The sequence below is a fragment of the Equus asinus genome, chromosome 3 (genome assembly GCF_041296235.1).
Source record: "Equus asinus isolate D_3611 breed Donkey chromosome 3, EquAss-T2T_v2, whole genome shotgun sequence".
NCBI classification, from domain to species: domain Eukaryota; kingdom Metazoa; phylum Chordata; class Mammalia; order Perissodactyla; family Equidae; genus Equus; species Equus asinus.
In genome coordinates this window covers 73,553,995-73,569,127 of record NC_091792.1, presented here as the reverse complement: position 1 = coordinate 73,569,127, position 15,133 = coordinate 73,553,995, and the positions used below count along the sequence as shown (strand labels likewise).

The window sequence follows — 15,133 nt, the reverse complement described above, 5'->3', positions numbered from 1 at the left end:
AGGGAGAGAGAAAGGGATATGAAATCTATTGAAAGCAATAATGAATGTAAAATTTCCAAACTTGGGGAGAGAAATGGGCATTCAGGTTCATGAAGATTAAAGGTCATCAAACACGTTTAATCAAATATGGGCTATACCAAGATATTTTATAATTAAATTATCAACACTCAAAGACAGAGTATTTTGAAAGTAGCAACAAAGAATGACTTCAAAGTCAATGGAGTCTTATGGATCCTCCATAACACTATCAGAATTTTCTTAGCAGAAATCTTGTAGCTCAGGAAAAACTGTGATGATATACTCAAAATGTTGAAAGAAAAAATGTCAACAAAGAATAATACCTGTCAAAGCTATCCTTCAGAAATGAAGGACATGTAAAGACACTTCCAACAGAACTAAAGCTGAGGGAGTTCGTCATCAACTGACCTGCCTTAGAAGAAATGATCAAGAGAGTTCTTCAAAATAAAATTAAAAGCCTCTAATCAACAACAGAAAACCAAATGAATGTGTAAAACTCACAAGTAAAGTTAATTATATAGTCAAATTCACACTCTGTAATATTGTAATGGTGGTTTATAAATCCTTTTCAACTCTGATTTAACAGTTAAAAAGCAAATGTACTCAAAATAACTAAAACTGCAATAAATTCTTAGTTAACACACAATATTAAAAAATATAATTATGACATTAATAATCTAAAATTTGAAAGAGGGATAAGAAAAAATATGATGTTGCTATATACTATCAGTTTTGAGTTGTTATTAGCTTAAAATAGGATGTTATTAGCTATTTTATGTAAGCTTATAGCAAACACAAGCAAAAATCTTTAGTAGAAGCACAAAAGATTAAGGTTAAGTAATCAAAGAATTATACTATAAAATTTTATCAAATTTTGAAGGAAGACAGCAAGAGAGAAACAAAAGAAATCCAAAATAGTCAGAAAACAACTAACAAAATGGCAATAGTAAGTCCTTACCTATCAATAGTTACTTTAATCATAAATAAATTAAATTCTCCAATTAAAAAAAAAACAAAGAATTCAGGGCCCACTTGGTGCGATAGCTGTTAAGTTCATGCACTCCACTTCAGCAGCCTGGGGTTTGCTGGTTCAGATCCCAGGGGCAGATCGATGTACCACTTGTCAAACCATGCTATGTCAGGCATCCCATATACAAAGTAGAGGAAGATGGACACAGATGTTAGCTCATGGCGAATCTTCCTCAGCAAAAAGAGGAGGATTGTTGGCAGAGGTTAGCTCAGGTCTAATCTTCCTCAAATATAAATAGATAAATAAAATGCCTGAATGTATATATAAAACAAAATTAAATGATATGCTGTGTACAAGAGACTCACTTTAGCTTTAAGGGTTCACAAAGATTGAAAGGGGATGGATGCAAAAAGGTATTCCAAGTGAATGGTAAGCAAAGTAGAACAAGTGTAGCTATATTTATTTCAGACCAATTAGATGTTAAGCTAAAGATTACCAAAAATATAAATAAGGTCATTATACAACAATAAGGAGGTGAATTCATCAAGAAGATATAACAATTATAAATATTTATTCCTCCAACTTGAGAATTTAAATACATAAATATATAAATATACAAAGCAAACACTAACAAAACTAACAAAACAAAATGGAGAAATAATCAGCAATATAATAATATTACAAGATTTTAATATCCCACCCTCATCAATGGATAGACCATCCTGATAGAAAATCAATAAGGAAATAAAAGATTTGAACAACACTTCAGACATTTGATCTAAAAGACTTATACAGAACATTTCATCCAATTGCAGCAGAACATACATTTTTCACAAGTGCACTCAAAACATTCTCCAGAATAAATCAAACAATAGACCAAAAAACATATCTCATCAAAATCAAGAAGACAGAAATTATATTAAGCATCTTTTCCAACCACAATAGTATGAAGTTAGAAATCAATAAAAGCAGGAAAGTAAGACATTTACAAATGTATGGAAAGTAAACAACACATTCTTAGACATCTAAAAAATCAAAGAAGGAATGAAAATCATAAAAAATATCTTGGAAAAAATGCAAACACAGCTTAACAAAATTTATGGATTGCAGCAAAAGCAATACCAAGAGGCAAGTTTAAAACTATAAACAAAAACATAAGAAAAGATATCAAACAAACAACATAACATTACAACTCGGGGAACTAGAAAAAGAAGAACAATCTTAGCCCAAAGATAGCCAAAGGAAGGAAATATCAAAAACTAGAGCAGAAATTTATGAAATAGAAAATAGGGAAACAATTGAAAATATGAACAAAAGTAGGAGTTTTTAAAAATTATTAGCAGAAGTGACAAAACTTTAGCTAAATTAACACCAGAAAAAAACCCATAGGACCCAAATAAAAATAATTAGAAGAGAGAACAGTACAAGTGATGCCAGTGAAACACAAAGATGGTAAGAAACTAATATAAACAATTATATGCCAACAAATTGGATAACAGAAGAAACGGATAAATTCCTAGAAATATACACCTACAAGACAGAATCATAAAGACATAGATCTAAACAGACCGATAATGAGTAAGGAGGTAGAAGCTGTGATCAAACATCGCAAAAAAGAAAAGGCCAAGATCTGATTGTATATCTGGTGAATTCTACCTAACAATTAAAGAAGAATTAACACAAATCCTTCTTAAAATTTTCCAAAAATTTCAAGGACAGAACACTCCCAAATTTATTGTACTAAGCATGCACTACTCTGACACCAAAGCCAGATAAAGACACAAAAATATTTGAAGATACAAGCCAATAACTTTGATACATATAGATGCAAAAGTTCTCAGCAAAATGCCAGCCAGCTGAATTTAGTAGCACCCTTAAAGGATTGTACATTACTATCATGTGACACTTGTCTCTGGGATACACAAATGGTTCAACGTATGCAAACCAATAAATGTAATACACTGCATTTGTAAAATAAAAGGTAAAAATTTTATTCTCCTCTCAGTAGATACAGAAAAATTATTTGAAAAGTATTAACCTTCTTTCATAATAAAAGTTCTCAACTAATAGTGTAAAGAAATAATACACCTAAATATAATAAAGGTCATACATATAAAGTCCATGATTAACATCATATCCAATAGTGAAAGTTTGAGATCTTTCCATCTAAAATCTTGAACCACTAAAAGATGCACATCTTCATCTCTCCAATTCAACATAGTACTGGAAGTCTTAGTGAGATCAATTAGTTAAGAAAAAGAAAGAAATACATCAAAATCAGAAAGTTAAAGTAAACGTTTTTCTGTTTGGAGATAGCATAATTTTATTTGGGAAAATCCTAAAGAAAAAATTCTTACAGTAAATTAAATTAGTAAAGCTATTGGATGCAAAATCAATCAACACAAGAAAATCAATTTTATTTCTAGACATTAACACTAAAATATATGAAAAAGATATAAAAATCAATCTTATTTATAATACCATCAAGAATATATTTATGAATAAATTTAAGCAAGGAGGGGGAAAGTCTATATACTATAAAGTATATGAACAATTTTGAAAGAAGACACAAAAAAACAGAAAGACATCCCATATTCATTGTTCAGTGAGTTAACATTGTTAAAACATCAGTACCATCCAAAGACATCTATATATTCAATGCAGACTCTATCAAAATTCCAATAGCATTTTCCACAGAAATAGAAAAAATATCCCCAAATTTGTATGGGATCACAAAAGTTGCTGAATAGTCAAAGCAATCAAGAAAAAATAACAACTGGAAACATCAGAAATCACTTTCTGATTTCAAACTGTATTACAAAGCTATGCTAATCAAAACTAGATGGTTTTGTCATAAAAATAAATGTATACAACAATGGAATAGAGTTGAGAGCCCAGATGTAGACCCAGGCATGTATGGTTTACTAATATTTGACAAGCGAGCCAAGAATGCCTAACGAGAAAAGGATTTTCTCTTCAATAAACAGCATTTGAAATACTGGATATTCACACAAAATTAAAAAAAAATTGACATCTATCTTACACCACTCACAAAAATTAGCTGGAAATGGATGAAAGACTTTAATGTAGCACCTGAAACCACAAAATCCTCAGAAAACAGGGTCTTAGAAGGCCTCAACATTGGTTTTGACACTGATATTTTTGGACATGAAACAAAAAGCACAAGCAAAAAGAGCAAAAATCAACAAGTAGGATGACATCAAACTAAAAACCTTCTTCACAGTAAAATAATCAACAAAATGAAAAGGCAATATACTAAAAAAAATTTCTAAATATCTGATGAGAGGTTAATATCCAAAATGCATATGGAACTCCTATAATTTAATAGCAAAAATACAAATAACCTGATTGAAAAAATGGACAAGGACCTGGATAGATATTTTCCAAAAAAGACATACAAAGGACAAAAAAAAAATGCATGAGAAGATGTTTAATGTTACTAATCACCATGGAAATTCATATCAAAGCCACAATGATTGTACCACCTCACATCTGTTAGAATGACAATCATCAAAAAGACAAGAGATTACAAGTGTTGCTGAGGGTGTGAAGAAAAGAGAGCCTTGTGCGCTGTTTTTGGTAATGTAGATTAGTAAAGCTGCTATGGAAAACTCTATGGTGATTTCTCAAATAATTAAAAATAGAACTACCATATGATCTAAGAACTCAACTTATGGGTATATTTCCCAATAAAATGAAATCAGTATCTCAAAGAGATATCTGCACATCCATTGCAGGATTATTCAAAATAGCAAACACCAGGAAACAACTTAAGTTTCATATATATATAATATATATATACATATATATACACACATATATATACATATATATGTGTGTATATATACCATGCAGTTGTCAATAGGATACAAAATAACGTACAAAAATTGCTCAGTGTGGAGCATAGCAAATAGTAACTGCTCAAGAATTACTATCTCTCAATATGGTAGTCTCAGGTAATTCTTGACAACTTCCTATTATACTGATCAATGAATTTAACTTTCCCTTCATGCATTACTGAAGGAGAGAGAATTACAATATGTTTAAATGTTAATGACTTCAGGAAAATAAACTCATTTAGCATTGTATAATCTTCAATAGTGAGACTAAGTTTGCTGACATTTTAAATTTGCACCTTTCCCAGACACCTTTTCAAGGCTCCCTTGACCTCACTGTTCCTCAGACTGTAGATGAGGGGTTTAAGCACACGGTTGAAGATAGTGTAGAATGCTGACACAACCTTATCGTGGTTATCTGACCTGTAGGATTTGGGTCTCATGTAGGTGAAAATGGCAGCTCCATAGAAGAGTCCCACCACAGCCAAATGTGAGGAGCAGATGGCAAAAGCCTTCTTGTGGGCTTCTCTAGAACACATCTAGAGAACAGCTACGAGGATGAGACTATAGGAGGTCAGGATGAGAGATAAGGGGACCAGGAGCATTAACGCACATCAGATGTACATGACATACTCAAAGACAGATGTGTCAGCACAAGCCAAACACACCAGCATGGGGGTCTCACTGAAGAAATGATCGCTGTCACGTGCACTGCAAAATGGGAAGCTCAGGATAGCAGCAGCCTGCATGAGCCCATCAGCTGCCCCCAGGAACCAAGACCCCAAAATCATTCTCAGGCATAATTCCTGGCTAATGAAGACAGGGTATTGCAGTGGGTGGCAAACAGCCACATGGAGGTCATAAGACATTGTTGCTAAAAGGAAACTCTCACCACCATCCAGTATGATTGAAACAAAGATCTGCAAACCACAGCCAGCAAGGGAGATGGACTTCTTGTCAGTCAAGTAGTCAGCAGCCATTTTGGGCACAATGGTGGCAACCAGCATCACATCTGATGTGGATTAAGGCTGCCCCAGCTAGAGAAGCCGAAGGTGACCTGGCCTACATGCCAAACTATATGACACAGTGGATTTTTTTATGGTATGAATTAGGGCTGCCCCAGGGAGAGAAGCCCAGGTCATCCTCACCTACATGCTTATCTCTATGGCCAGATTTGTATCTAAAAGATATATGACCACACAATAACCAGACCCCATCTGCACTGAAATCATTTAATGACTTTTTACATCATCTTTTCTTTTTCCAGTAAAAATAAGTCACGTAGTCATGCCTTATCAATTTATCCCTAACCCTAAACTCATGGCAGCATCAGCAGTTCCTCCTGCCCATGGGCCCTGTCACAATGCTGGTAGCAGCAGAAGCTCTGACTGCCCATGGGTCCCGTCCCCATACTATTCCACACTATTCTCTAAATAAAAAGAGCACTACTGCCAGATCTTGAGAGTCCAAGAAATCTTTCTTTCGACTCCTCAGCTCACTGACCCCGCATCAACATCCATGAGGGAGATTTGGCTCAGTAGGAAGGACATGGGTGTGTGGAGCTGCAGGTCCCAGTAAATCAGGAGACGCATGAGGGAATTGCCCTTAAAAGAAGCAATGGCCATTGTCAGCACCACCATGAAGAGAAAGAGGTGGGGTCTTGTGTGTTTAAAGAGTCCTAGAAGAATGAAGTCTGATGCTGTGTTTCTGTTCTCCATGATTTCTTCTGGTGTGATTCTGTCAATGGAAAAATAGAGAAGGAAGAGACTTTCATCATCTAACAATGTTAGTCTAACTTCGTAACTTCTGGACATGTGCTGGATATGGAATCCAGGGTTCTGATTCAAAGACCTACCCTCCAGTTAATATGGCTCTTCTTGACCTATCATCCCACTTTTCTTTAACTCAACTTTTAATATTTTAAATAAGATTAGTCTATATATTTCACAGAATGACATATTGGTTGATTGAGATAATAGACCAAAATGGATCAGAAGTAAAAAGATTGTCAAGGGCTATAAATTATAAATAGTTACTTTGGCCAATTTTATATTGTTTAATAATTATAATTGTGCTTTCATTATGTGTGCTGAAACAAAATTTAAGTTGAGAAAATAAACACATTTAAAAGTTTGTCATTTATATTTGTCTGAGTCGTAGATGATTTTTTTGCAAATTTTGGAAATTTTAACACACTCAAATTAGTTACATTTTTAATAAACAAGAAAATAAAGTTGTTTCACTATGGGCTACAAGGACCACAGAAGGAAACAGATGAGTATAAGTAAAACAAAATTTCCCCACTGAAGGAGGATAATGTCCCCAATAAAATGAAAATATTCTTACTACCTCTCGTTAAATAACTATTTTTATTTGCCTGATTTTTAAAATGTAGGTATTGTAGTTCACTCTCTTTACTGAAATCTTCAGTGTATTCCCACCACACTTGGAATAAAGTGCAGATTTCTTTCCCCAGCTTACTAAGACTTGGAGCCATGCCATACATATCAATTCACCACACAATATACTGCCAGGGAGACTTGCAAGGATCAGATGAGTATGAAAGGAAAGCATGAGAGGATCTTTGATGTCAATAAATGCTTGGAGGGAATAGCAATAGCTATGATGATGAGTAAGGTGATTAAAAGAAAAGGAAACAATTTTAAAACAATCTTATTACCATGGAACATAATGATTAGTCACAAGTAAAGTATAAATATATCTCAAAAGAAAAAAATTTTAAAAATACCTAAATTAGACATTTGGCCTATCTTCTGAGGATAGCTGTTTAATATTTAACAAAACAGATCTATTTTCTTAGGAGACACAAGCAAAATGACTGAGCCCACAGAAATGGGCATGGCTTTATTAGGAAGCGTTTCTAGGTTGAGAGCTGTTATACACTGAACATAAGTAAGATTTTTTTCAGTGTTTGCCATTTTTAAAACTGCATACTAAGATCAAAACTTGTAAATTCGTAAAGAGCAGAAGAGCACATATGCACAAGAAGCCAATTCTCCTCTTTTATTAGCAGAAAAATGCACAAATTTGCCACTTTTTTATGGATAGATTTGCAGACTTCTTTATTTCTGATATGGACAGCCCAAAAATATTTCATGCAATGCTTTAGAGACATAATAATCTCTGAGTCTGTTGTCTGGAATTGTCTGGTAATTGAATACTGCAGAGACAGAGATAGTGATGATGCTTTATAACCTGAAGGGTTTGATTTTGTGAATACTTTAATGCTATAAATGTCAGATAGCAGACAGAGCCCACCTCTTGCACAGCCATCTCACACACAGGCGGTCTCTTTAAGGGACCCGTGGAAAGTCAGTGCTAATGGCTCATTAAATTGCTACCTTCACCATGTGTGCGTTCACATTTGAATGGACATAACACACAGTAACAGCAGCATCTTTGAGATGGCTTGTTTAACCACTGATACCAGACAAATAAGCAGTCTACCTAATCGAGGTCTTGCTGAGCCTTGGTGATTTGCACTACTGTCTATCTAGTGTATGCAGCCCCTTGTTTCATATACTACTTAAAAGATCTTTCTCCTCTTATTGCCACAGACCCCAATTCCTTGCCTGCAGCTGTCTCTACCTCCATTATAACTTTTAACTTCCCTCAGATTAATCTTGTTGATGTTAGGGTATATGGATAAAGAACTCCGGACTTGGGATACAGAAGTCCTGGGTTAAGAATTATTTCTTTTATTTTCTATACGTGTCATGAGGAGACAGTTACTTAACCTTGTTTTGTTTATATGTTTTAAATTACAAAACTTCTTAACAGATAAATTGGATATTTTGTGGAGGAATGAATTTTGAAATAATTTCCTTTAATTTTGCACATTGAAACAAAATTGTTAATTTCAATGTAATTTGTCAGTCTATGTCATTGTTTGCTATTTTTTTCCCCACGTAAGCGATAGCTAGAAAGTCATAGCACAAAATGTCAGTTTGATCATTTGACTGAATGATCTGGAAATGTGAGGGTGAAATAGATGTGATATACACACATGCACACTCACACACATACACACACACGAATGTGTGTCTGAATAAATAACAATGAAATTGGAACCATGACTCTTCAAAATGAAAATGTAGTAAATAAATAAGCACCTCTATAATATCCTGCTCTGTTGTGAAAAAATTGTGATGCATGATATTTTAGTAAATTAGGCTTTTCAACATGTAGTAGGTAATTTAATGGAAAGATCAATTTAAATGTATTACTTAATTTTGTGTATATAGAGCTTATGCTGCTTCATCTTTTTCACTAAATATCAAACAAGGCATTTTTAATAAAGAATGTATTGGCATTATGGATATATAAATGCATTTACTTGCTAAGTGAAGCATTTCACTTTTAATTAAAAGTCCATATTATCTCAGCAAATTATGAGAATATGGACAGATGCTTATATGAATTTCTTCTTTAGTCCAATTGTGGACCAAATTAATGTTAGGCTATTAAATAAGGGGACTGAAATTGAATGAAACCTTTTTGTAAAATATACATATATATTTTCCTGAGGTGAGACAGCTATTCCCACTCCAGGAATAGGATATGGATAGTTTTCCAGGTATACATGTACACATCCTTCAGAGAAAGAAAAGGAAACTTTTCTTCACTTTTTTTTTTGGAGGAAGATTTGCCCTGAGCTAACTACTGCCCATCCTCCTCTTTTTTTGCTGAGGAAGACTTGCCCAGAGCTAACATCCGTGCCCATCTTCCTCTACTTCATATGTGGGACGCCTACCACAGCATGGCTTTTTGCCAAGCCGTGCCACATCCACACCCAGGATCCAAACCAGTGAACCATGGGCTGCCGAGAAGCAGCCCCTGCACCACCAGGCCAGCCCCTTCTTCATTATTTTTAAAGTAACAAAATATCTTGCCCTGAGAATTTTTCTGATTTAGTCTAGGCCCTTTTGTTTAGAAAATATCTGAGGAATTCTGTGTCTATTAATCCCCACATCACTCCCTTTCTGAAGCTGGTAGAGACATTGATTAGTCTCCTTCTCCATATTTGCACTGACTTATAAGATCTAGTAGAGATCATTGTTATGAACTCTTGGATTTTCCTTCCACAATCTCCTTTTCTCTTCCTTCTGCCACTGTGCCCACAACAAAGAAAGTACCTGTAGGTCCAGAAGATCTTGATAAAAAATGGTTAATTTCTTGGAACAGCCACACTGTTCATTGAAAAAATCCACTAATATGAACTCAGTAACTTGAATGAATTGAGTGTTTATTCAAGAACATTTATTCTCCTGCTGGTTCTGGGTGGACCACTCCACAATTTATATCTTCAGAATAAATGTGGACAAGAGGGATACTTTTATTTTGTATCATTTGTGGATGAAATTTTACAAAGGTTACTCTGCAACTCAAAATTCATATGTAGAATACCAAACACTTAATAAATAAGAATCATTTGAAATTAATTCATAATATAATGGAAAAATAATTCTCAAGTTAGACTTACCTCTATATTAGACAGTCATAATCCATGAGACATAGATATGATACTGCACCTTTTTAATAGCTTGACTACAAATGTTTGCTTACATCAGTGTTGAGGGTACTGCTTTCTCCTCCTGGCCTCATGCCATAATTATTTGGAAGTCCTACGTGACCACTTAAAGTTTCTTACACCTACACAATACCTTCCCTGGGGCAATGACACCTTCGAAGGTAAGTCACCTTTGTCAGGGGAACACAGATTTAATGGTTTCTTAAGAGTAAGTGATGCAATGAACGAATTAAACACCCAGGTTTTGCTAAAGGCAGAATAACCCTGAATGGGAAGGTGAAGAGATGTGGAACTATAAGGATAACAGCAAATGCAAGGACTTTTCAAAGGAAAAAACAGGAGTTCCACTCCTTGTATTGAACAGATGTGCCTTAATTAACTGAAATATAGATTATTCCTTTTTCTGTTTGATGATAATAATAGATTTTATTTATTAAGCATTTCTACATGCTATCAAATATGCTCAGCATTTTACTTATATTTCCTCTTTAAAAGAGCACTTTGATCTATGAACTTCTGCATTCTACTAGAATGCAGACAATGTTAACATTATTAAGCAACATACCTATATTTAACTGTCCTGAGGTAGCAGAGTGGAGGAATTTATATTTAAATCACCTCAGATTTGTGGTTCTTAAACTTTAGGGAACATTTGAATTGCTCAAAGGGAGGGTCAGTTACACTTTGTGAACTATGACCTTAAATAAGCCATTTAAAGTTGAATTTTGACTCTATCCTTAGTCTTTTGTGCTTTGATAGCCTCTAACCTCATTGATTTCCAATTTTGTGTGTTTTTTAAAATCCTTTTTCTATTCCTTATGCATTTCATGATCTTGGATTAGCACTATGAGTGAGTTTCATGTTACTCTTCTGTAAAATATGCATAATAACGTTGCTTAGTCTGTAGGATTATGAGAAGGATTAAATAAAATATTTGTAAATTACTTGGAAGAGTATCTGGCCCTTTGTAAATCATGTATCAATATTCATTGTTACCATCATCAATTGTTTCCAATGGGAAAAAAATATATCTTGAAAGCAGGGCTTATGTTGATTCTGACCCAAGTGTTATGAAATATTATCTAAAAAAGAAAATAAGCAAAGGCAGAGCAGTCTGTCCTGTCAATGTTATACATGGTCATTGCTTAACAGGACTGCTCAAAGATTATTTAGTTCTCGGGGTGAAAACAACTGTGTTTGACTTACTATTTACTAATAATCAGGGCCTAGAATCTGTGATGTTGTATATTAATGTATATGCAATGTATGCAATGTATCTGTAATGTGTCCAATACAGATGCAAATAATTTATGTCCAGTAATGAAGTAAGAAATCAACCAGTTTTACATAGGTAAAAACAAAAACTCAAGCAATGAGGAGATTTCTTCTCCTGACACCAAATGCGTGGTGCCTTTTCCAATACCACTTTTCCAACATTCTGACATCAGCTGGATATCCTACAATTTAATAAATTCTGATACTACCTGGAGTCTGTACAGACTCCATAGACTTAAGGGCTCACTCACACAAGACTGCCTCCTTTAGTTGCTAGTCATAAGTATCAGGTTTTCAGGGAACCCACCCTTCTGTCCAACTTGGCTACAAAGTGTTCCCATGACCCCTTCCTCGGGTTCTATAATTTTCTAGAGTGACTTACAAAAAGCAGAACAATGTTATTATAATGATTACAGCTTATAAAGGATAAAAATGGAGAATCAAATAAAGTGGTACATGGGTGAGTTTCAGAAGCATCTTGAGTGCAGGAGCTTCTATCCCTGTGGAGTTGAGTTGAACTGTCCTCCTGGTATGTGTTTGTGAGCTCAGAAGCTCTCTGAACCCTGTCTTTGAGGAGTTTTATGGAAGCTTAGTTACATAGGCATGCAGATAGCTATTGGTGATTAACTAAATTTCCAGTCTTTCTCTCTTCCCTAGAGGTTGGGGAATGGAACTAAAGGTTCCAAAATTCCAATCATGCCTTGGTGTTCTGGCAAACAGGTCCCATCCTAAAGCTATCTAGGAGCCCACCAAGAGTCTCCTCATCAGAACCAAAGCAGCCCTATCCCACTTCCACCCTGGAAATTCCAAGGTTTTTAGGAGTTCTGTGCCAGGAACCTAAGACAAAGACCAATTATTTTTATGTTATAAAACAAAAAGCAGAAGTAAAAATAAAAAATAGTGTTTATTTCAGTGTGGCCTTCTCAGAAGTCTACAAAAATCCCTGTGAAACTCAAATGCTCTTTGCACCAGTTCTTACACCTTCTTTGGACCCTCATGGATAAGTTAAACAAACATTGAATAGACATTCATTTACTTCATATTTTTGTGAGCGTTATGCATTTGACTTTGTGAAAATCAAACTTTTGCAGTAGATTCATATGATTATGTCTCAAATTGGGTCATATTTAAAGGAAATCTGGCAGGAGAGTAAGTATTATATACGCCTTGAAAGCATACAACTCATTTTCCCATATTCCTCATATGGGACCCTGGTACCATCTGACCCTCTTTCACCTTAGGTGTCAGAAAAAGTATTTGGAACAGGAGATACCACTGCATAGAACACAACCACCATCTGCAAAGCACTGGAAATTGAATTAGTAAGTTCAAAGAATGTGGTTTCCTGGTTAAAGTTGCCAGACTCCAGAGGGGGCAATACATGAAGACATTTTGACCTGTTCATTGTCTGAACCCAACTGGGAGAGCATGGTGAGGACTTGGTCTTAAAGGCTGAAATCAGCCTGAATGAGACGAAAGGAAAGATGAGGCACATGAAAAATACTCTTCTAAGACCTGTTGACAGACTGTAGGCAACCTACATGAGCTCTACAAAACAAGATGACCCAGGACCCAATAAGTAGATGTCAAAACTCAGACAATGAAAAAATTTAGTAATTAAGGGACCAGTGACCCATGAAATAACTTACATTTAGGTGAGGGCACACTTCTTTGAGGGTCCTCAAAAATGGTTGAGGGACCCATGGCTGCTTCAATGAATAACAGTGGGAGGGAAACCTTAATGGTCAGTGTTCTTTGCTGCTAAACACACCACACATATAAGACGCTCCAAACTGTCAACAGAAAGCACTGTGAGTAGCTGTGCTCACAGATTCATCTGCAGGATTGAGAATCTCTAATTTTAGCATTTACCCATCTAAAAGTAAACAAGTTATGTGAGGTGTATGAAATTATGTATTGTTTTATACCGTATCCAAAGCTTGAAATTGACAAACTTCCAGTTTTACTAATCTCTTGACCATGGAGGAAATCATATTTTACATATAACTTCAATTTGCTGGATTTCTAATGAGGTTAAATATAATTTCACTCACTCAATTGCAATTCATGTTTTCTTTTATGTTAAACTATTTATTCTTGCCATTTACCCATTTTTCTTCTGAGATTTGAGACTATTTATTCGTAAGTATTCCTTATATGCTGATCATTTATTAATTGCAAATGTTGCATATTTTCTCCTAGGTTATGACTGTTATTTATTGTTTTAAGTTTGTTTTTTAATTTTTAATAAAAGTTATATACTTTTCAGATGTAAATTATGCTTTTGTATACATATACATAGTGAAATGACTATGATACTCTATCTAGTTAAGATATCATCTCCTCACATAGTTAACATTTTTTTAATAGTTACCACTTTTTGTCAGGTGAGAGCATCTGAAATATACTCTTTTAGCAAGTTTCCAGTATTGAATACAGTATTATTGACTATAATCATCATACTTTGCATTAGCTATCTAGATTTATTCATCCTACATAACAGCAATTTTGCACCCTTTGACGAACATTCCTCTATTTCCCCCAACTTCCCACCACTAGTAACCACTATTCTATGTATTTAACTTTTTAAAATTTCATATCTACATGAATTATTTAAGTTTTGTTTTTCTGTGTCTGGTTAACTTTACTTAGCATAATGCCCTCCAAGTTTATCCCTGTTGTTGCAAATGGAAGGATCTCCTTCTATTTAAATGATGAATATATATATATATACATATCTCACAATTTCTTTATCGCTTCATGTGTCAACAGGCTTTAGTTTGTTTCCATATCTTGGCTATTGGGAATAATGCTGCAATAGACATGCAATACAGCTATCTCTTTGAGATGCTGATTTTTCTTCTTTGGTTATGTACCCAGAAAAAAGAGATTTCAGGACCATCTGGTAATCCTATTTTTCATTTTTTTAGGAAGCTTCATACTGTTTTCTGTAATGGCTATACCAATTCTTAACTTCATATGAAAGCACAAAAGATCCTGAATAGCCAAAATAATCTTGAGAAATAAGAACAGAGTTGGAGGCATCACATTTTCTGTTTTAAACTGTATTACAATGTTATATTAATAAAAGCAGGATGGTGCTGGAATAAAAACAGATACATAGACTATTAAAACAAAGTAGAGATGCCAGGAATAAACCCTAGCATAAATGGTCAACTTAAATTTCCACAGGGCACCAAGAACACACAATGGGGAAAGGATAGTTTCTTCAATATATGGTGTTGGGAAAACTGGATATCCAGATGCAAAAGAATTAAATTTAACTCTTATCTTACACCATACAAAGAATCAACTAAAAATGGAGTAAAGATTTAAATATTAGACCTTAACTGTAGATTTCTAGAAGCAAACATAAGGAGAAAGACTCCTTGGTATTGGTTTTGACTTGCCTTTTTGGATATCACACCAAAAGGTTAGGCAATAAAAGCAAAAATAGACAAG

At 34.4% G+C, this 15,133-nt stretch overlaps 1 pseudogene; it reads right to left on the bottom strand.

Annotated features, from left to right (window-relative positions):
* Positions 1-5,132: 5,132 nt before the first annotated feature.
* On the bottom strand, positions 5,133-6,563 carry LOC106827336 (olfactory receptor 2T33-like; annotated as a pseudogene).
* Positions 6,564-15,133: the final 8,570 nt, after the last annotated feature.